Source organism: Myodes glareolus, chromosome 3, assembly GCF_982192425.1.
Source record: "Myodes glareolus chromosome 3, mMyoGla1.1, whole genome shotgun sequence".
In the NCBI taxonomy this organism is placed as follows: Eukaryota; Metazoa; Chordata; class Mammalia; order Rodentia; family Cricetidae; genus Myodes; species Myodes glareolus.
The window spans coordinates 119,942,786-119,966,826 of NC_142028.1; positions in this window are offsets into that span (position 1 = coordinate 119,942,786).

Genomic DNA, 24,041 nt, shown 5'->3' on the forward strand with positions numbered 1-24,041 from the left:
TTAAAGGGGGATGTGATATAGAGATGAACTTTGAATTTGTTTGGATTTGGGTTTATTTATACAAACTTAAGGTCAATTTTGTTATATGCATATTTCTACTTTTGATTAAGGTATTGTGTTTGTGCAGCTCATTTAAAATGTAATGTATAATTAAAAATACAAGTTAATAGATAGTCATCTGTAATAGTCAAGCTTGTAGTCATGTTAGTTAGGTTTTTTAGATGTGCAGAGATATATTTCAGATGAATAGGTATTCTTCAAACCTTTCAAAGACCTACAAAATATAGCATTTAAATGTTTTGTTAATTTAGAACTTTTCATGACAATGAGACATTGCTCAACACCAATCTGCTTCAAGAGGATGATGGGCATCAAAGAAGCTCCTTATGGAGTTTTTTTTTTAGCCATTTGTTAAGAAATTTCTCTTGCCTGGACTTCTTGATAGTATATTTTATGAACTGAATAAGCAGGACCCATAGAAAAATGACTGCTGAAGTTGCCTAAAGAAGGTGAGACACTGCTTCTGGGTTCCTGATTCATGAAAGAATTGTTGTCTACAGGACACAGAAGAAAGTGACTGACAAATTGCCAATATAGGTGGAACTGTTTTTGAAATTTCCTGCCTCTTGGAAAAGTCTTTCAGATACCATGGACCTGTAGGCTGAAGATGGATGCCCCAAGGTTACAGAAGAACTTTGGGTGACTGTCTAGTTAGCAAGATGTCTCTGTTAATACTAGAGTTTTGGAAGTTGCTTACAATGTGCTTCCTATTTACTTAGACAATATTATAACCTTCTCGAGTCTTTGACGGAGTTGAAGAATATATAGTTATAGTTTTCCTTAGTTATAATAAAAGATAAAGTAGATCTAAATAAACTGTAATTCTTGTTTGATTCCTTTTTTTGTGATTTGTAATTTTCTTATGTTGAAGTTAAAACCTTCCTTTTTATTTAGACAGAAAGGGGGAAATGGTGTGGGAAGTCTTTCTGTGTGTGTGTGTGTGTGTGTGTATATATATATATATATATATATATATATATATATATATATATTGCTTTTATTGGTTAATTAATAAAGAAACTTCTTGGGCCTGTGGCAGGGCAGAATAGAGCTAGGTGGGAAAACTAAACTTAATGCTGGGAGAAAGTAGCCAGAATCAAAGAGACCCAATGTAGCTACCAAAGGAGACAGATTCTCCAGGAACCTTACTGGTAAACCATGGGGCTCATGGTAAAATATAAAATAGTAGGCGTGGGTAATTTAAAATGTAAGAGTTAGTTAATAAGAACCTAAACTAATAGGTTAAGCATAATAAGTTTCTATCTGATAATACAGTATCTGGGCATCTGGGAATGAATGAGTAGTTCTACATGAACCAAAGATTCTTTGTGATAACCCTGAGAAAACACTTCTAGAAGATTTTACCTTAGTGATGTTGGTATCATCTTACATCCTATTTTTCAGCCCTAGTTAACCAGCATTGATTTCCTCAGTAAAGAAAAGTTTTTGTTCAGTAATACTGGTTCTTTGTTAATCCCAGCTAATTCTTTAGTCACAGATGAATAGAAACCAGATTCTCAATTCAAATATCAAAGAAACTCTCAAATAAAGTTTCCTTCCCTCTGAAACTTTGCAAACTGGTCTGCCATTGACTATATTAACTCAGCAGTTTTGTCTTCCAAGTTCTTACAAAACAACATACTAAGATTTAAGTTCGCAACAGCTTTTATAGTCCAATTTTATAAGATCCTTCCACGATCCTCTCCAAACAACATTGTTAAGTCTATAACAGCAATGGCTCATGAGCCTCTTATCAGTTTCTGTCTGGGATTGATTCTATTGAGTAATAAACACCATGACATAAAGCAACTTGGGGAGGAAAAGGCTTATTTTCTCTTACCCTAAGTTAGAGTCAACTGTTGAGGGTAAGGAGAAGCTCAAGGCAAAAGCCTGGAGTCAAGAACAGAGGCAGAGACCATGGAACAATTTTGCTTACTGGTTTCTCAATGGTTAGCTCAACTTAATAAAGCCCAAGATATCCTGCATAGAGGTAGCAACACCCACAGTGGCCTCAGACCTCTTACTTCAAGCATTTAACCAAGAAAATGTCCATCGGCTTGCTTACAGGCCAATCTGATGGAGGAAACTTCTCAAATGTGATTCTCTCCACGCAGATAAATCTTATTTGGGTCAAGTTGGCACAGTCATTATGCTTGTAAACAGCTTGGATGCACTGTACATATTTCTGCAGCCAGGAAATGAAAGCTCACCGGTTTTGTCTTTCTTTTTCAATGAGGTAGTTGAATTTTTTCATTCTGATTAGGAGAGCAATCACTGCGTTTAGATTTCTTTAAATAGAATTATTTGGGGTAGCAAATAGTTGAAGACTTTTGAACAATTAGAAATGAGAAATTAGTAATATATGTCCATAGTGTTTCTTCTGGGCCTACAGTGACTATTTCATATAATCAATGCATCTGAAAATGGTTTCAGAGAATTATTTGTGTTAGACACAGAAAACAAACAGCCATGCTTAGTTTTTATTCAGAAGATTAATTTCAATCCTTTTCTAAAATAGTATTAACTCTCTTAAATTTACAACAAAGGGGCTGAAGATGACTCAGCAGTTAAGAGTACTTGCAGCACTTCCAGAGGATGCAGGTTCGATTCCAAGCACCCACATGGAGGCTGACAACTGTCTGTAACTCAAGTTTTAAGAATCCAACAACCTCACACATAGAAACATGCAGGCAAAACACCAAAGCACATAAAATAAAATAAATATTCAAAATGCAACACAAAGTGGCCAGTGTATATAGCATAATGTAACTTAATTTTGTTTATAAACAAATAATAATAATAGTAGCAATAAAAATCAAATTACATAAACTAGAAATATTTGAAGAAGCTTCATTTAAAATTATTATTGGGTATTTTATATATGCATACAATAAAATGTTTTTATATCTACTCCTCGATTCTTCAATTCCCAGGATTGCCAACACCCCATCCCTATTTTATGTCCTCTTCTTTTCTTTAAAAATCCACTAAGTCTAGTTAGTGCTGTTTATATATATATACTTATGAGGACAGTCACTGGAGCAGGAGATCCTAACAGTGGCCATATCTGCAAAGAGAGAATGATTCTTCATCTCGTAGCAGCTATAAATTGCCAGTGGATCCTCAGTTAGAGGCCTGGACTTGTAATTTCCTTCTCCATACTTTCTGGAATTTTAACTGGATTGATCTCATTCAGGTCCTGTGCAAGTAAACACACTTGCTATTAGATTATAGGTGCATATGTGACTTTTGTGATGTTTAATGTAATAGACATGTCAGAAGAGAATACTTTGCTGTTCAAGCCATAAACTATTTTAAAATCATAATTTGGCACAAAAATGGAAGAAAGAAAGATGATCCTGATATGGTCTCATTTTAAATCTGAAAGCCTTGAACATTGACTTTTGGGTTAAATGCTTCTTCCATTCTATAAAGACAGTAATGGCTCTTTTGCTGATATAGTTCTGAGTAGTGATTCTAACAAGAACAGGGGAGTACTTACATTTTTGGTGCTACATGAAATCCATGTTTCTGGCTTATGAACAGCAGTTACATAGCAGCAGGAGCCCAGAAAGTTGTTACTACTCTTATGTGTGCCAATTCTTATATTTTTATTTTGGTTTGGATTGTCTCTTAGCTTGTTAAATATATTGGGCTCATTCACTTTGGTTTGCCTATTTCACTTCTTTGCATTTTTGTCTATTTTGTTTATATGATTTTATTTTTATATTAACAAGAATCTTTGAACATGCTGTGTGGTTTTTTATTTGTTAGCTATGAACATTGACAAGCTATTCTGTAGTTCTGAGAAGCTGTACCGTGAGTGACCATTCTTCAATATACAGTCCTCTTTTTTTTTTGATTTTTTTTTATTAAATTATAAAAGTTTCCATTTCAGCCCCTCCTCCCAACACCCTCCCACTCCCCCCACTCCCTCTCCTCCTCCCTCTCCATCCCCTAGAGCAGTCAGGGTTTCCTGCCCTGTGGTAAGTTCAAGTTCCTCCCCCCTCCCTTCAGGTCCAGGAAAGGTGAGAGTCCAAACAGACTGGAGCGCCAAAATCCAGTATATGCAGAGGAGGCAAGTCCCAGTGTCATTATCAATGGCTTTTCAAAAAGGCTCCGGGCCAGCCACATTCAGAGAATCTGGTTGGATCACGACCTCGTTCAGTCCCAGTCCAACAGGCCTTGGTGAACTCTCATTATATCAGTTCCCTTGTATCAGTGGGTGCTCGCATCCCTCGCAGTCCTGGTTACTTTTTTTATTTTCTTCATCTTTCTGTTCCTCATTTGGACCGTGGAGTGCTTAGTTCGGTGTTCCAATATGGGTCTCCATCTGTATCGCCATCCAACGTCGGATGAAGGTTTCCTCTGCCCTTGTCTTCTTTGCTCACGTTCTCTTTCCTTCTGCCTCTTATTTGGACCTAGGGAGCTAGGTCCCATGTTCCAACGTGGTTCTCCGCCTCCATCTCCATCCATCGCCAGATGAGGGTTCTATGGTGACATGCAAAATAATCATCAGTATGGTTGTGGGCCAAGGCCGGTTCAGGCACCCTCTCCTCTGTCCAGAGAACCATCTGGGGATCTCTCCTTGGACCGGGGATTCCCTTTATAATCAAGTCTCTTGTAAACCCTAAAATGATTCCCTTAGTTGAGGTATATACTTGCCTGATCCCATATCCATCCTTCCTCCCTCCCTCCCATCCTAGTCCCCCGATCTTTCCCCATTCCTCCCCTACTCCCTTCTCTCTAACCCTCTCCCTTTCTGACAACCCTCCCACCCCCCCATGCACCCGAGGTTACCTGGGACTCTTGTCTATTTCCTACCTCCTGGCGGATAGCTAAATAATCTTCATCAGGTTCATCTTCTTATTTAGCTTCTCTAGGATCACGAATAATAGGCTCAAAGACCTTTAATTATGGTTAGAATCCACTTATGAGTGAATACATACCATGTTCCTCTTTTTGGGACTGGCTTACCTCACTCAGTAAAGCGTTTTCTATTTCCATCCATTTGCATGCAAAATTCAAGATGTCATTGTTTTTTACCGCTGAGTAAAACTCTAATGTGTATATGTTCCACACCTTTTTTAACCATTCTTCTATTGAGGGGCACCTAGGCTGTTTCCAGGTTCTGGCTATTACAAATAGTGCTGCTATGAACATAGTAGAACAAATGCTTTTGTAGTATGTTAGGGAATCTCTAGGGTATATTCCCAAGAGTGGAATTGCTGGGTCCTGAGGGAGGTTGACTCCCAGTTTCCTGAGAAACCGCCACACTGATTTCCACAGTGGCTGCACAAGTTTGCATTCCCACCAACAATGAATGAGTGTTCCCCTCATTCCACATCCTCTCCAGCATAGGCTATCATTGGTGTTTTTGAGTTTGGCTATTCTGACAGGTGTAAGATGATATCTCAAAGTTGTTTTGATTTGCATTTCCCTGATCGCTAAGGAGGTTGAGCATGACCTTAAGATGGCCATTCGAAGTTCATCTGTTGTGAATTCTCTGTTCAGTTCAGTACCCCATTTTTTAATTGGGTTAATTAGAGTTTTAGTGTCTAGTTTCTTGAGTTCTTTGTATATTTTGGAGATCAGACCTTTATCTGTTGCAGGGTTTGTGAAGATCTTTTCCCAGTCAGAAGGTACCATATACCAAAGTTGAACCAAGAACAGGCGAACAATCTAAATAGACCTGTTAGTCGCGAAGAATTAGAAGCTGTTATTAAAAATCTCCCTACCAAAAAAAGCCCAGGACCAGATGGTTTCAATGCAGAATTCTACCGGAACTTCCAGGAAGAGCTAATACCTATACTCCTTAATGTATTTCACAATATAGAAACAGAAGAATCACTGCCAAACTCTTTTTATGAAGCTACAGTTACCCTGATACCAAAACCACACAAAGACACAACCAGGAAAGAGAATTACAGACCAATATCACTCATGAACATTGATGCAAAAATACTCAATAAAATACTGGCAAACCGAATCCAAGAATACATTAGAAAAATTATCCATTATGATCAAGTGGGCTTCATCCCAGAGATGCAGGGCTGGTTCAACATATGCAAATCTATCAATGTAATTCATCATATAAATAAACTGAAAGAAAAAAACCATATGATCATTTCATTGGATGCTGAAAAAGCATTTGACAAAATTCAACACCCATTTATGATAAAGGTGTTGGAGAGAATGGGGATACAAGGATCATACCTAAATATAATAAAAGCAATATACAGCAAACCGTCAGCTAACATCAAATTGAATGGAGAGAAACTCAAAGCCTTTCCACTAAAATCAGGAACACGACAAGGCTGTCCACTCTCACCATTCCTCTTCAATATAGTGCTTGAAGTTCTAGCAATAGCAATAAGACAACATAAGGGGATCAAGGGGATTCGAATTGGAAAAGATGAAGTTAAACTTTCGTTATTTGCAGACGATATGATAGTGTACATCAGCGACCCCAAAAACTCTACCAAAGAACTCCTACAGTTGATAAACACCTTTAGTAATGTGGCAGGATACAAGATCAACTCCAAAAATTCGGTAGCCCTCCTATACACAAAGGATAAAGAAGCAGAGAGGGAAATCAGAGAAACATCACCTTTCATGATAGCCACAGATAGCATAAAATATCTTGGGGTAACTCTAACCAAGGAAGTGAAAGACCTACTTGACAAGAACTTTAAGACTTTGAAGAAAGACATTGAGGAGGATACCAGAAAATGGAAAGACCTTCCCTGCTCTTGGATAGGGAGAATCAACATAGTAAAAATGGCAATTCTACCAAAAGCAATCTATAGATTCAATGCAATTCCCATCAAAATCCCATCAAACTTCTTTACAGATATTGAGAGAACAATAATCAAGTTTATATGGCAAAACAAAAAACCCAGGATAGCCAAAACAATCTTATACAATAAAGGAACCTCTGGAGGCTTTACCATCCCTGACTTCAAACTGTATTACAGAGCAACAGTATTGAAAACAGCTTGGTATTGGCATAACTACAGTCCTCTTTTTAACAAGTTTTTGCCTTCTTCTAATGTTGAGTATCTCCTCACTACATAGGATGCAAAAAGACTACTTTTTGTATCAGTTTGTTTCTGCAATTCACTCCCTTGGCAATGCATTGTGGGTATACAACATGCTGAGAAACACAGGGGTTTACCTATCAAGTTGTTTAAGTGTAGGTCAATCTTTAAGGCTAACTGCAAGGTATATAAATTGTTAAACCCAGGTCTCCAACATCTAGACATAAACCCAAGAAACCTCCAAATTCTAATTAGCTTTCTCTTTAACATCATTTTATTTTTTGTTTTGATAGTGTAAAATTTCAAGCTGTTAATAGGAGAAAATTGTTTCTACTTTTCTTTACAAGATATGCTATTAGAAAATTTAGTATCTGAGAATGTCAAAGGGTAATTTCATCTGATACATTCCACTCAGCAGTAAAATGATTATTGAGGTTCTCTGTAGAGTGTATATCGAAAACATGGGTCATTATTTTTGTTTTGTGTTTACTTTAGTTGTTTTTATTCTTGTCTACTATTCTATCACATTTACAAATATATAAACAGGCATAAAATTTATTTATTTGTGCTTTTTATTTATAAAGTATGGTTTATTTATTTGTATTGTGCTTATAGAATATCATATTTTATTTTTAAAGATGTCCATAATTAAAACATTTGTGTAGACTTTCACTACTATACCTGGACAATATAAAGAAATTATTGTTTTCCAAGCAATGTTGGTTAAAAAAAAAACATTGCTTCCTATCTTACTACTTCATGCTTTAGTAAAAATCCAGCCTTATATTTCATGTTCTTAATTTTTTTCTTAAATTCATTTAACAAGAAAAACATAAAAGTTATACATGTAACATGGGTAGTGTGATGTTTTATGTATGTGCACAGTGTGAGATGTTTCAATAAGTTAAACCTATTTATTTCCCTTAGTATGTAATATCTCCCCATAGTGAAAATGTTCAAAGTCCTGTCTTCTAGCTTTGAAATATGCCTTACTGTGTTTTCTGTAATTACCACACACTAAGCTTTTAGTTCCCATTTGATTCAGAAGCTCAAAATAGTTGTAGAAAATGGTTTTCTTAGGGAACCCACTGGAAGGGATAAAAGACATGAGGAACAGTGGGAAAAGGGTATATGTGAACAAAGTGTAATGAGATTTGCATAGTGGTGCAATAATGAAAACTGCCTTATTCTAATCTATAAAGATAAATTAAAAATATTTTTAATGAAGAGATAAACTGGTTTTCATGCATCCTGCCTTAGTAAATTTTATAGGTTGAGAAGAGATACAAGTGTTAGAAGTCAGTTTTTATAGTATAATGAAAAAATTAATTTTATGTTTGTGTCTTCATTTTTGTTTGTTTCTTCCAAAAGTTTCTTAATTAGGAAACCCCACGTGTCAGATTCATAATCCCAGGAAGAGCTTTACTGGGTGTGCAAGCTGCTCAGCTGAACTTCATAGTTCAGTGAGCTGTGTGATCCACTCTCCTGTCTGCCCTCTAGCTATTTGATGATGCAGTAATCATAGGCTTGAGATGACTGGGTAAATAAATAATTCCTTTGTCAGAAATATGTAGTTTCCCATTCTTTCTCAAGGAGCTCTTAATATTAAAACTATGAAAAACAAGCAGCTTCTTTTTCTCATCATTTTAAATAATAATTTCTAACTTACACTTTCGGGATTTCTTTGTAGTAGCACATAAAATTGGCCTCTGGGATAGGTAAAGGCCTAGTGAAGTGGGTTTCCAAAGGTAACAGGTTTCTTTAAGCTCTGGAAGGCTTTCAGCTGGACTTTTGTGTTTGCCTTTTGATCCACAGATACACATAAATATTATTAGTCTTGAGATCATTTGATAAGTAATTCTTTTATTTATGAATCTACATAATAGCTAATAATAACCCAAAATTAATCTAGTCATTTTTCTACACTTAATAGTCACATATGTAGGTTCTATTATGGGTTAGCATGTGGAATATATTAGATATTTTATAGCACTGCACAAATTTCAGAATAAAAAGCCAAGTCATTTAACTGGATTGAGTTTCATTTTTTGCTCTCAAAGGTAGGACACAGTTTATAAAACTCTGTTCCTCTACTATAATATCTACTACAACATAAAATTTCAAGAGACATTTTATCTGATCTATTCTGCCCATAGCCAGAAAGATTATTGATTTCTTTACTACTGTTAGCAAAGACAATGAAAAGAAATAATGGCTTTCCTGAGTTTATCAAGACATGATTCAGTGTTTCTAGGACTCAGAGATTTCAAAAGAATTAAATAAGTTTTCTATAGTTTTTCATGAGAAGATATCTCTTAAAAAGTTCCCCATTACAGATTTTAAACCCTTTTTATTTGATCTTCATTAATTTAATTGAAAGGATGACAATATATTTCCTTCCTCTTCAGATATGTTTTTCTGACTATTGCCAGTAAGTTTTCCTACTTTAAACATTTCTTTTCCTTATAGACATTTCTAAATCATTTTTCAAAAGTGAATATGATAGGAAATAATTAGCTAAGTGTTATTTATATGAGCCTTGTGGTTAAAAAAGTATAGCTGGAAGGCCAAAACTGATATGTAGGTATGTAGATGATAGATAGTTATAGATATATGCCAGAGGGATGATAGGGAAATAGATGATGATGATGATGAGAGAGAGAGAGAGTGGGGGGGGAGAGAAATGGTCAGTACATTCCTAACAGCCAAAAACAAAACACTCAAACCAACTCTTGACTCTCCATGTGTGTGATGTGAATTCACTCTTCGTAATCTGGACCACCCTCTTCCTGCTACTCTCTCTGGTCGTAAGACAGAAACACAGAGAGCGAATTGAAGTGGAAACGTAAGTATTCATATGTGCCTGCTAGAATCACTATTCTAGCAGATAGGGCCTTTACTAGACAGGAAAAGGGCATTTAACCCAGAACCCAGTGACTCCGTTGTACATGCTTTCAGGTTTAAAGTTGAGACAAGTTCAATGTTGTTTGTTTTGTTTTTATACTAAATATATCTATTCAGCTAAAGTGAATGAAGAATTAAAATAAGCCTTATAAATGTATTAAAGAAATAAAGAACACAAGAATGAAAAATGTAGCAAAAAGTAAATACAAACCATTATTAATTAAATACAATTAAATACAAACCATTTAAATTCAAGAGAATGTTATATAATAGAGAATTAAAATATTTGAAATTTTTTATTTTACAGATGGTCTTATGATTAGATTGGTACACTGGGATAAATTATCAACGAATTTGTATTTGATTAAACATTTAATTCAATAAAACTCATAAAATCTGAAACAGATTTTAAAAACAAAAATAATAGAATAGCAAGAGTTTTTTCTATATGTTGATATGTGTGATTCAGAGAAGGACAAAGTGATGTAGAAGTATTCCCCCCCAAGCAAAAACAATTCCTTGAGTAGATTAATTTCACTAATATGTATGAAATTGCTACTTCATGCCACATCTAGACTTGTAATAAGTAACTAGGGAAAGGAGGCAGAAAGTGAACAGAGAGAGGCTTTCTATCTACATGCACTTGTCTTCAAGGAAAGAAGCAAAATACTGTATAATGTTGTGCGTCCCTATGGGTGTTTTGTGTGCATATGCATGCAGGCATGCACATGTTTGTGTGTGTGTGTGTGTGTGTGTGTGTGTGTGTGTGTGTATCTGAGAGAGGGGGTGCCTAAGAAAAATCAGGCAATAAAAGTTATATTGTGCACAGGGCCTAGAAAACAATGTAATATTTTAGCTGGTTCAGTCTGGAAATGCTTCTTGATCTTTGAGTAGATCTTTGAAAAATTTGAAGTGACAACTCATGATAACATGGATGTATTTTCAGAAAAGAAGATGATGGGTATAAAAGCAGGGGATCAAAATAATGCATGATGCATTTAAGGAACAAGCAACCTAGCCTGGCTCTGGAGGAGAGATCAAACTTCTGCACAGCACAGACAACGGTAAAAGAGATAGTGCGAGGCAGGTCCAAGAGGACATTGAGAGAAGGCTGTGTAGCCTTTATAGCTGACATGCTTACAAGGACCCTTTCTGCTCTTACATAAAGGGTAGAATAGAAAGGTTAGAAAGCTGAGCACCTAGGGAGCAATAGCCCAGTCAAGTAATGAGACGGCAAGCTAGGATGTTGCTGTCTGAGGAGGAAGCATGTAATGGGAATGTAAATATAATCTTTACACACCACTGACAGGACTTAAGTGTAGATTGAATGTGACCTAAGACAGATGCAAATGAGTTCCCTGAGCAACTTAACCTATGGCTATTGAAGGTATTAATGGAGAATAATATTAATAATTATTATGAATATTATTTATTGGTAATAATTAAGTGGAAGTGTTTTTGAAAATAAAACAAAAGCATAAAAAGGGTGTTAAAATAATTAATATGTTAACCATTTGTGGAAGAAAATGCCGGGAGATATACCATGTATTTGTTGTCCTTGTTGAGACTCGGGTTTGGTTCACTCAAACACATAATATTTCTTTCCTATTGTACTCTAAGGTCACTGCTCCTATTTCATCTTTAATTATCACAAGACTGTTACATATCATATTACTTCTTTTAGTCATCAGCTTGAAGACAAAATTTAAAGAGAATATAATGCAAAGAATGTAAGCATTCAATCTGATGTTTTTAGTCAAATACTCATGTACATACATATGCACACTTATTTACACATAACATAGAACTGTTGTGACAGACTTTACAAGACCATCATCTGTTAAGTTTCCAATATAGCTGAACAACTGCTTAGGCTACAGTCCAGTGACGTGGAGGTAGTTATGTGCTCAGGCAGCACACTGTAGTGGTGGTGTGAACAATCTCCCATGCCTCTGGTCATGTAACAGCATAGCACATATGAATATAGTATAGCAATACTAGATCACAATGAACAGCTATCTTACTAATTCATGCACTAACTGCACTATACTTTCTATTGACGTTTCGAGTATACTCCTGTTTATAAAAAAAAATAGTTAACTGTAATTAGCATGTTGTACAATGCTGGTGGTAACCTCTACATTTTGTGTTACCAAATCTATAGACTGTTTGGATACATGAGAAAGTGAGGATATATGACGACTTCACATCATCTAGGTCGGTGTCTGTCTCCTATGATATAGGAGGGCATCACATAATAAGAAATTTCTTGGTATTATAAGGTTGTCTTCCAGAACCCCCCAGTTAGTTCTAATGCTGAACAGGTAGGCATTACAGTGATTTTTCATATTTTCCATTAGGATTTTAAAGCTTCTTTCATCCAGCACATTTTTGAAAGTCATTTACATTGGTTTATATATCTTTTGTTTATCAATTTTCTTGGGGATTGATACTCTCGTTGTTTTCAGTTTAAGGCACATGAAGCAAAAAGCTGGAGTAGAGATTTTTATACAAGTGAAATTATAAATATAGTGATAATTCCTTTAGAAAAAGTAAGAGATAAAAATTAGAAGTTTTGCAATATGGGGCCATAAATTAGCATGTTAAAAAAGGAATTATCAAGAAAAGATTTTTTATGTTTCCCTATGACCAAAAATAATCTCAAAAACAATGAAGAAAACAGCTTTTTTTCTATGTTGGGGTATCATGTAGCTGTCCTCAAAAATATAATCAGATAAGAATAACACTGAACTTATGGTCCTCCAGGCTCTGCTTCCTGAGAGCTGGGACCTCGGGCTTTCCCAATAACCATGTTTTTTGCAGGGTGGATAACTGAACACAGGGCTTCCAGTGTGCTATGAAAGCACTTTACCAAGGAATTGCATTCCCAGTCCTGGGGTATGTGCTTTGTATCCACTTTTTAGCTATGACAAGTAATAATGCTTCTTTTTCATCTTCTATGAAGGATGTTTAATCACGAACTATTTTTTCTTTTGTATTAGGAATTTTTAAAACAATCTTTACACATTTTACATAGCTATCCCCATTCCCATTCACTCCCTTCTTGTTGCTTCTTCAACCTTCCGCCCATCCCACCTCCTCATCCAGTCCTCAGAAAGGGTGGCTTTCTCAACCGTAGCTGGGCCATAATATCTTCCACAGGGGAGGGGTGAAAAGCTGTGACAGCAATGAACACAGATGACAGGAGTCTGGTGAAAGTGGTAGGGTAGACTTGTTTATTTAGTAATGAAGAAAACCTAATAGACCCTGATAGACTCTACCAGTACCCACGTGTTCTGATCCATTAACATTTTATAGTTGCCCCTCATTGGCTAGGCACAATCATGACCTCTGACAGAGTCTGTTGCCAGACCCTCAGGCAGCGTTTCATGGTCAGCCCTCATTGGCTAGGCATGATCAGTTCCTCTGGCAGCACCAGGAAGACTCCAGGTGTTGGCTCATCTCTCCATCTGGTAGGCCTTAACTTCCTACCCTCAACACAGTTTTCAATGACTATTCTGAAGTCCTCAACCACAAATGTGATATGCTTAGATATTTGTGAGCTTTGACTCACAAATTTATGTTAGAGACAATTAGATAAAAATATTTAATATTGATTTGTATATAGATTTAACAGCATCACAACTTTATAATTTAAAGTCACATGTAGTCTGTACTGAGTACTCCCTTCTTTACCAACCTGATATTCTCTAAAAGCAAATGAAAAAAGTTACACCTTTTAAAGTATTTAACTTGTCTGGGATAGATTTCTTATTATTCTCAAAAGAAATTATGACATATAATCTCTCTTAAATTGTTTTATTTTCTCCCTCAGAGCCCATGAAAAGTTTGGAACAATATTTGTAATGATAAAATAAATTTTAAATGAAAACTGCTTGTCATATTTTAAAGATATACCTCTCTTTCTGACTTGAGCAGCATGCAATAGTGAGTGATTTTAAGCAACAACACATACAGTCAGTTCCCCTGAACAGAAAGAAACCAAGCAACATGAAAGCCTATCTTAGTGTTGATCTGCGGTGTTAGCATGTTGTTTTGCCTTTCCTAGAATAGACTAGTTTTTCTTCTTCATTTTGTGACAATGAGGTACTCACAGCTGGTGCAGATCAGACCTGTAAGTAACTCAAGAACTTGCATCAGTGAGGTAAGACCAGAGCGTTAGACATCCTTGACAGGATTAGCTAAATGGTTTTTTGTTTGTTTGTCTTGTTTTGTTTTTGTGAAATTACTCACAGACCCAACCAGTTGCCAGTCCTTTTCAACATGATCAGAATGGAGAATAAATTTCTGTGCTGTGAGCATATGTTTAAAGCTTAGTTTAAAAGTAAATCATTGTTTAATCTGAATACATGAATACGTGGTATCTAAAGGCATGGTATCTAAAGGGTGGCTGAAGAAGGGACAGATTAAGAAGGGGGGGGAAGATTTCCTAGAAAAAGAAGCTATACAAGAAGTTATCAGAACATGTGAAGACATACTTTAAAAAGAACATTTTATATATATATATATATGTGTGTGTGTGTGTGTGTGTGTGTCCATATATATAAAGTTTTACATATGTATATATTTCATATTCTATATATATATATAATTTCATATATATATAAACTCATAACAGACTCAGTCCAAGTTATGATCTAGAACATGAAAGGAAGATAAATGTTTTAGTTTGGTACTTAAAGGAATGGAAATTTGTTGTCTATTTGAATGTAGATAAAGTACCTTGGTAGCTGATCTGAAGAAAAAAAAATTCTTTCACTTTTTGTATGGCCCCCTTTGGATTGAGATTTGGGCCATTGGCAAGAAATATTGATTTGCTTGGGCAAAAGGTTAATCTCAAGAAAAAACATAACTCTAACATAGCTGGTCCACCAAAGTCTGTGCTGGCACAAACTCTAGGAAATGAGGTAGTAATAACTCATAAGAAAATTAAATTTATGATAGGCATTCCAGATATTGCACAGAGTAAACAAGTCATATTTGCTTATTTATGAAATAAGAAAAATCATTGGGGATGCTGCAAAATTTAGGTTCAAAGACAGGCTACATTGAGTTTCTCTCGCTTGTCTCATCTGTATACTCAGGATCTTTTATTCCTTTTTGTTGTTCTCTTTATTGTTCACCTGGAATTTACATGTTCTACCATTTGCATCATCCTGTTTCAGAGTAGAAGGTCATCTCTTAGTGTCTGGGACATAGTAAATGTCAATAATTTTATGGATATTAAAATAGCAATATGCAAAAGTCATTATAAAAAGATGTCCTCCAAGTTGGCTGATATTATAGTAAAAATCTTTATTCAGACTTTCCTTTAAAGACATATAAGTTCCTTCAGTTGAAGCTGATATTATAGTAAAAATTCTTTATTCAGACTTTCCTTTAAAGATATATAAGTTCCTTCAGTTGAAAAATCTTCAGGAATGGTTCAACAATCGGGATTTCCTTGAAAGATAGCAGTATCTTTTCCCCTTTTGTATAATTGCAATGTGATGATCACAGACATTTAAATGTTCCTGTAGTAGTTTGGCATTGATATTAAATTATGGAAGTTGTGGGGAGTGTAATCAAGAAGACAGAGACCAAAAAAAAAGACCAAGCTATATTTTTCTTATGATACTAACACCATATACATAATTGTAATGTGGGTTCCTTATTTTTCTTCTCAGTGCATGTTACTTGTTTTAAGTAATGTTCAGAGCTATCCCCTAAGATGCTCCAGTTCAACATCACACTTAGAAGCTAGTTCATGAGCCTATTTCCAGTATCCCTGCCATAGACTCCCTGTGTGCAGAAACGTAGCCACTGATCCTGACTGTGGCCACTGTGTTCTCTGTTCTTTCTTTCTTGGTTTGTATTTTCAATTATTTAACAAAAATTTTGTAGCAATAAGAACAAAAAGTCAGCAAAAATAAATTGGAAATTTTAATAAAAGCTTGAACATAGCAAACTTAAATCCTATTTCATGTTTATTTCTGATTTCATTGTTGTTGGTGTTTACAATGGCCAACAACACACTCTGATGCAACTACACTCACGGAAGGATATGCTAAAATGCAGTTTCCAGTTCTCAATTAAACATCTACAGAGCCTTATTTGCCATTCAGACTTGTTTTTTTCTTCTTTTTTTAAGTGAACTTGCTTCATTGAAATGCAACACTTAAGTCTGTGTTTTAAACCTTTGATGACCCTTAATTTTGATGATATCATATTTGTTCTGTAATTTGAACCACAATGTAATTTTACATTTATAGTTACCATTTACAATGATTTTTTTGAGATTACAATTTAATTATGGTATTGCTTCCTTCCTCTTTCCAGGGAAATAGGACTAAAGCTCTGTATTTTCTTTCTATCTCAAAAACTGTCACTGAAAACAAATCAGATCTTTGCACATTGCAAGCAGGAGATGCTTCTGGATGCTCGCCCGTGTCCAGGATAGCATTCAGGAATGCATAGTGCTTCCCAGTGCTACTGTTACAAACAGCAATGTTCTTTCCACAGTTGTTGGAGCAAGGACAGAGTGCTCATACTTGATAAGACAGGGCCCTGGATTTTTAAAAACAGATAATACCTATAAATCTCCCAGGTATCAGTGCTATAGAGAAAGGAAAATAAGAAGCTTGACTTTTCTATTTACTATAAAGTCTACTGTTGCAGTCACAAATATTATTTGAGACTAAATATGTTTCAGAGTTTAGGGAACAACATGCCCAGATTTTACCTAAACTCTTTGTCCCTAGATAGCTTTCCATTCAAAAAAATGGAGATAGCCTCTTCTCTGTAGGTGATTAAGCTATTTGAATCCATTCATTTTTATTATTCCATTATGGCAGAGTAGATTTTATGTGGTCTCCTTGCATATTAATTTCTGTCTTGAGTCAGTCAGATGGTTTAAGTAAATTTCGTCTTTATATTCTTTTACTGTTCTGAAGATTTAGGCTTACCCAAATCTTTGCCGATCATACCCAAATTCCCATGGAAATGTGGTGTGCCTATGTCTCTGTATTGACATTTAATCATCAGTTTAAGAGTACTAGAAGTGGGATCTTAAAAAGTTGTGGAGACCGTTTTTGCTTTTGTGAATGAGGATTGGTGTCTTTTAGAAGATGTGCAGAGAGTTGTTGGCATTTTTGAGTATGTAAGATATAGAAAGAAGTGCCATCTTGGAAACTGACATTGGTCATCAGACACCAAATCAGTTCACACCTTGATCTCTGAATCTGCCACCCAAAACTATGAGAATCAAAGTTTTAGTCTCTCTATATTACCAGGTACGGTGACAAATCACAGTAGCGGATATGAATTAAGATACATTGCAAAATAAAAGTGTTAATTGTTCCAGGAAGTCACAGGTAAGAAAAATTCTAATACCAGATATAGGATTTTATGATCTATTGTATAAGGGCTAAGAGTTCAGCTTCAGTCTCTACCCAGGGTCCCAAAAGTGAAATGCTTCTCAGGAACAAAGGAAGGATTAAAAAATTCTATAGTAACTTCACACAAAACCTGTGGGTCATGCTCTTCGTTTATGTGTTCTTTATTGTTTGGTTTCTACTCTGATAACCCTGTTCTACTCCTAACTTCTCAATGTTTCTTCTAGCTTCTTCTGTCCTCAAAACTCTTCCCCAGCAGGAGCCTTGAACTGATAAGGAGTTGAACCACTTGCTATGGCAACACCAAAGTCCAAGGGCATTGGAGTAATACCTGTGATAGAGGAGTACAATACCCAGTGAAAACTTTGAGACAAAGATCTATTGTTAGTAGACTGACAAGTGAAGAATAGGCATGCTTTAAGGATAATGTGAGGTTAGCATGGGACAGCACTTTCCTATCTGCTGAAAGAGTGAATCAGGAAATACTTGTTCTCCATCTCTCTGAGAGCTATGGCGCAACACGTGCAGAAATGCCATAACCCTTGTCCTTGGGCATCTGTGAATGTCTCAAATGAGATCTCTTCAAAAAAGATAACTGCAGAAGGGCAGACTTCAAAGTTTATTCAAAGACTTAGTTGAAAGAGTAAGGGTATTGATTGTGATTATTTTCATGCCAGAATCACTCACTGCTGGGAAAGGCATCCAGTAAACCGATGCATAACAGAAATTGTGCCCAGTAAATGATTAATACACTGTAGTGTTGTGGGAAGAATCCCTAAGCTGTAATCAGAGTGAAAGAGATCTTCACTTAACACAGTATTCCTTATTGTCTTTCAGGTAAGGTTGATGAGATGTGCATCTCTGGTGACAATATTCCTGCTAGCCTTGCTAAATGAGGTATGTCCTCCATGAGATAAGCATCTCTGATGAGCTGACCCTGAAGCATGTGCTGAGCTCTCACTACATAATTCTGTACTCCATAGCAGTGTTGACCAGAGTCCCAGAGCTCCCAAAATAATAAATCTATTCTTGCCATTACTGTTGGTCACCCACCAGAACTAGACAGTAAGAAACTACTGCTGAAGGCCTCAGACATTTTGGAAACAGGTTACAGAGAATCAAGCTTGAACTGAGCTGCAAGTTTCATTGCTGCTTATACAAGCATCTGGAAGAGAAAAGTTAATAATGACCATATCCAGTTGTATGTCATAAATGCTAATAATACTGACCTTCCAGAAAGTATATGTCAATCAGTACAGTGGTGTAATGACTATTAATAGGTTAACCAATCTTTCTCTCTAGATTTTAGGATTACTTCACAGAAGGAATTTATGACTTGTACTGTAAATCTGGTCCAAAGTCTGTGCGGAAGTCATAAGCATTGGGGTAAAGTCTACTACTTTTATTTTAGTACTCAGATATAATATCAAATCACCTTCTACACATTTGTGTTTATATGCGTAGATTGTCACTGTCGGCCTTGTCGGAGAAACATGTTTTCTTTGGGTGATGATTTGATTCAGAGGCTCATACTTTTCCAGAGTGCTGAGAATAAGTGTCTGTTGAGTGCTCACTCATAAATGGGATATGTATAGCATATATACATTATATAATATATAATATATGTGTGTGTTATATAGATATAATGCATATGATATTATATATTATATATTATATATAAACATATACATAAACACACACAACATGAAAATAGGAGGGGTACTAGTTGAGAATTAAAGTCATCATGAGAAGGATAAAAGAGGAAAATGAGAGGTGAATATGATCATTTTACATAGTATGCATGTTGAAATTATCAGTGAGTTAAATTAAGTTAAATTGATTACTGCCTCTCTGTAGTTAAATTACTGGTTATTTTGATAACAATTTTATTTAAGTTTAATGTCAGAATTTGGGGAACTACAAAGTACTTGAAGAAGTAAGCAAATTATAGTCATTTGATAAATATATTTTATTTCATATTACCTTACAGAATTATACCCAGAGTAATATACTATTGTGCACTTACAATTATTAATCTGAACTTGAAAACAGAGTAAAGAAATGGAACAATGTTTACTCCTGGGTTTTCAATTCATTATTCTTTACTCAGGTTTTACTTCAACAATGTTCTATTGGCAACTTGACCTTTGCTAAATAATTATTAGAAACTCTATTTTATCAAATTGACACCATATTGTAAATTTGTTTTAAATCTTATATAATGTTATATTTGAGTATGTCAAATATTCTTTGAAAATGTAGTTTTAATAGGCTCATAAAAGAGTGCTATAAGAAAATGCCACAACATAGTCAATTAATATCCTATTGTCAAGTATTTAAATTGAATTTCCTTTTTTCACTACTGTGAAAAGATTACAAATCAGTCTTATATACAAGCTTTTGATGATGTGCTTCTGATAGTAATTTCTCTGTGCTAGATTTCTTGAATTTACTACCTCAGAGTTTATGAATATTTCAAAGCTTTTGAATACACAGTCAGCTAGCCTTCAAAATAGGCATGTACATTTACCATTTCTTTAATGCTTTTCAAAGCATTGAATTTTTTTATCTAAAAAGAAAAAAGCTGATATTCTTAGTACTTCATCCAGTCTTAGATATTAAAGAAATTCCAAGTAAAATGCCTCGCTTAGAGAATTGTGTACCTGACGTATTTTCACACAGGATACATAATAAGCAGTGGAAAACTCCCAAAATTTTAGTGTTTCTTCTGGATTATTACAAAGGGACTGTACCAAAAGACTTCATGCAGTGGTGTATGGTGGCATGTACCTGCGAGCCCAGCACTCTGGAATCATTTAAGGTCAGTTACTATGCCTGGGCAGGGATACACCAAGAAATGGTTTAATCTATTTCTAAGCATGTGTTTTAAACAAGGAAAGGAAAAATTAGTGGTATCCATGTGATTTTGGAAAGGAGGGACTCTCAAAGCTTGGTTGTATAAATGCTTAAAATAAGGCTCAGGCTTTCTGTGATGAGTAATATGAGACATGCATAGAACTGAGATTCAAATCTTGGTTCTGCTATAGAGGCCCTGGAAAGTTCTCTGTACTGTCCTTGAGGTCTGTTTAACAGAGTTTGAGTCCTAGAGCAGCTCATGTTATAGCTAAACCCTAAATATATGGTATCAAAGCAAACTGAACTCTACCGACTTCTGGCTTCCTTTCTCCACTTGCTCATCATGATTTCATCCCTCCTTACTCAGTCTTGTCCATGTGCCAGCTTTTGAGGGAAACACTGTCCTTCACAGTACCTAGTAGAAAAGTCAGAAAATCAATTATTTTGTCAAAGAAGCTTGCATTCCCCAACAAATACCATCTTAGGAAATTCACCATGTAGGCAAAAATGAAGATAAGCTTCTCCCTCAAAAAATTTCAGGATCAGCTGATATCCAACTTTTTTCTGTACTCCGATGTCTCAGAAACAGCATGTCCAATGATCTGAAGAGCCTTCTTTTGTTTATTTTGCTCCTAAGACGTTTTGTTGTGGTCTCATTGCTGAGTGTATTTAAGAATAGTAAGGTGTAGAATGTATAAAAGACAAGGCAAGCACATGGAGAGAGGTAGGGTATGTTCACAAGCACACTACATGCTGGGACACATAAATTTGAACCAGGATGGTTCCAAAGCTCCTGTGCTGCTAAATACAGACATGTGTATTCATTTCCTGCTATGAGAACAAAAAAAATTACCCGGGAATTTTAATTTTTTATTTTACTTAAAAATAGTTTTTTTTTTTCTTTTAATTCTTATTTTGAGTTTATATATTCTTATTTTGCGTTTCCAGGCCCCAACTCTTCCTAGATCCTCTTTATTTCCCCATTCACCCAAGTCGATACTCCTCCTTGTCCTCTATTGTTATAAAACAGATAGGCATCTAAAGATGGGGAAGAAAGGAAAGAAAATATTTGTTTGCTTTGTCCTATTCAGAAATTCAATTCATATTAAACAAGAAAAGCAATAACTCAGGCACACATACACATAGACTCACTAATTTTGTTTTGTCTATATCCAAGTGCTCAAAACTAAAGGGTTAGAAATCCATTTGTCAACATGAAAGAAAGAGACACCCTTCAGCTCTTGTTAGGAAGGCCTTGAACATCTTGGAATAACAACTAAGCAATCAAAGAGTTCTACCCAAATTGCCTAAGACCGAATATTTTCTTTTAGGGAAACAGGCAAACATCTACCATACAAACTCGCTGATCTCAGCAATAGCAGTAAAGGAACTAATGGGATAATAAGTTAGAGAGGAATCAAAAAAAAAAAAACTCATCAGAGCTTACTTATAACCTTTCTTTCTATTTTTCTTTTATCTGCATTTAGTTATGTTTCTGACATCATTGGCTGTTATCTCTGATCATTTAAGGTATAAATTATAAAAAGAAATGAAATAACTAAATAGTCTTAAATTGACTATTGCCTCTGAGTCACTTTAGGTGTAAACTGAGGACTATTATTGCTAATATTATTTATTCTATAAAAATCATTAATGGTTGATTTATAGTGCACATTTTGGCAGAATGCTAACCTTCCTTAAGAGTACACTATGGGATGGAAACTCTAGTTTTCATTCTGTATTTTTAATTGTCAACCTCTTTTCATGGGTGAGAAGGTCCCCAAGATTCGTCCACAGCAGGAAGAGTGACAATGCTGAAAACACACCTGTACCTTTCATTCAGAAGAAAAGCCTCACAGAAGCAAGAGAGATTCCTGTCTTCTTAAAACTTCTTGATGCAGCTTTTCTGAAAGGTTCTTGATAAAAAACAAACTTGCTTGATTTTCACAAAAGAACACTGCTCTCTAGTGGAAAAAGGAGAAAGAAATTCATTTACTTGCTTGCAATTTTGTTGCTACATATGAAAGGCAGCTGAGCTTTGCCCTGAACTCATGGCATGCTATGATATATGGCTGCAATTATTGTAATATTATACTGTGAAGTGGCTTTCCTCTTGTAATCAAGTAAAAATCTTTTCCTCCCTAAGCCATCTTTTGAAACTTGAAACCAGTAGGTCTGACTAGCCCTTCCTGTCCAGCTACTTTCTATACCAACAATAAAAAGCCTGAAACTAATAATTATTTCATTTTCGCTGAACCTTGAAATGATCCAACTTAGGTCCGATTGAAAGTGATTAATGGAGGCTTTGGGGGCCTGGAAAGTTTTAGCAATGGTTGCTTGTAAACGTGTGATGCCCTTTTTGCTTGTCAGCTGTCTCCTTATTTCTGTTCTCCGTGTGGTGTTCATGTCTTTTTTCTTCTCTCCCCTGTGGCACAGACTGAAAAAATTAACTTCACACCTCATGTTTTTGTGTCAATGAAAAGAGCCTCAAAAATCTATGCAAATCAGCTTTGGTAAAGGGTTCTTTATCCCGTTTCTCTCTACATGATTTCAGAGCAACCCTTGAAGGGGGTGTGGCCTCCTTGGAACCATCTGTCACTCTCTTCACACATTTGAGCTAGCCATCTAAAAGGGTGTTTTGGATGTGACATACAGCTTTCCTCACACTGGGGAGGCCCAGGTGAAAATGCACAGGATGTGTGTATTTCAAACAGATGGGCCTATTTTGAGTGATTAAACCTAACTGCTGTCAACTCTCACAGGCCAATCTTCAAGGCTCGTCATTCCTATGGCTTGGAAAGCTCACCAACATTTAGTTACCTTTTCTTCTCGTTTTCCCCAGAATTGAAGGATAACCTGCTTGGCCTGGCCTCATTATAGACAGTGACTATGGGTGCAGAAATCAACTAAGTGTGCAAAGCGGTCCCCTCACATTGCCATTTAAACTATCCATTCCATTAGTAGCATTGGGATTTCAGAACAAAATTGCAAGCAATGATGAGGCACAAGGGAAGCTAAAAATTAAGACCACAAATTTAAAACCAGCCTAAGTCACACAGGGAGACCAGGCCAAAAGTAGAAAAGTAAACAGTAGGAAACTAAAACACACATAAAAACCCATAAGTGGCAAAGTGAACAAACATTTTGTTTCAAAGATAGATGAACAAATATGACTGGGAAGCCTTAACTCTCACATTTCTGCAAGTCTTTGGAGAACAATATGATTTGGATCGTAATGTCTCCCATAACCAGTGATGGAGACTTGGTGATCCAACTGAAGTATTAACTGTAGCTGAACTAGACCTTAAAATATAGGGTCCAGTGAGAGTTTAGCTCATTAATGGGAAGCATGCTCCTCTAAAAGGGATATTGGGATCTCAGTTTCTATGCTTGCTGGCTGCCATAAAGTGAAGAGTTTTCCTATCATGACATGCTGCTGCCTTACTACCGGCAGTCTCCATCTCTGCCACATGTGGCTACATCTAACAAATCTTTACACTGTTGTGTGTCCTTTGATAGAGGAGGTATTCCCAGCAAACTTGTCTCCTCCAAGCTACTGAGACAATGCCCGAATTCAAATTCCAAATGAAAAGATATTTCCTCATGATCCAGTAATACCATTTTGGGGTATATATCCAAAGGATGTTCAATTGTGCCACAAGGACATGTGCTAAACTATGTTCATAGCAGTTTTGTTTGTCATAGCCAGAACCTGGAAACAACCTAAATGCCCTTCAACCAAATAATGGGTAAGAAAAGTGTGAGACATTTACAAAATGGAGTACTA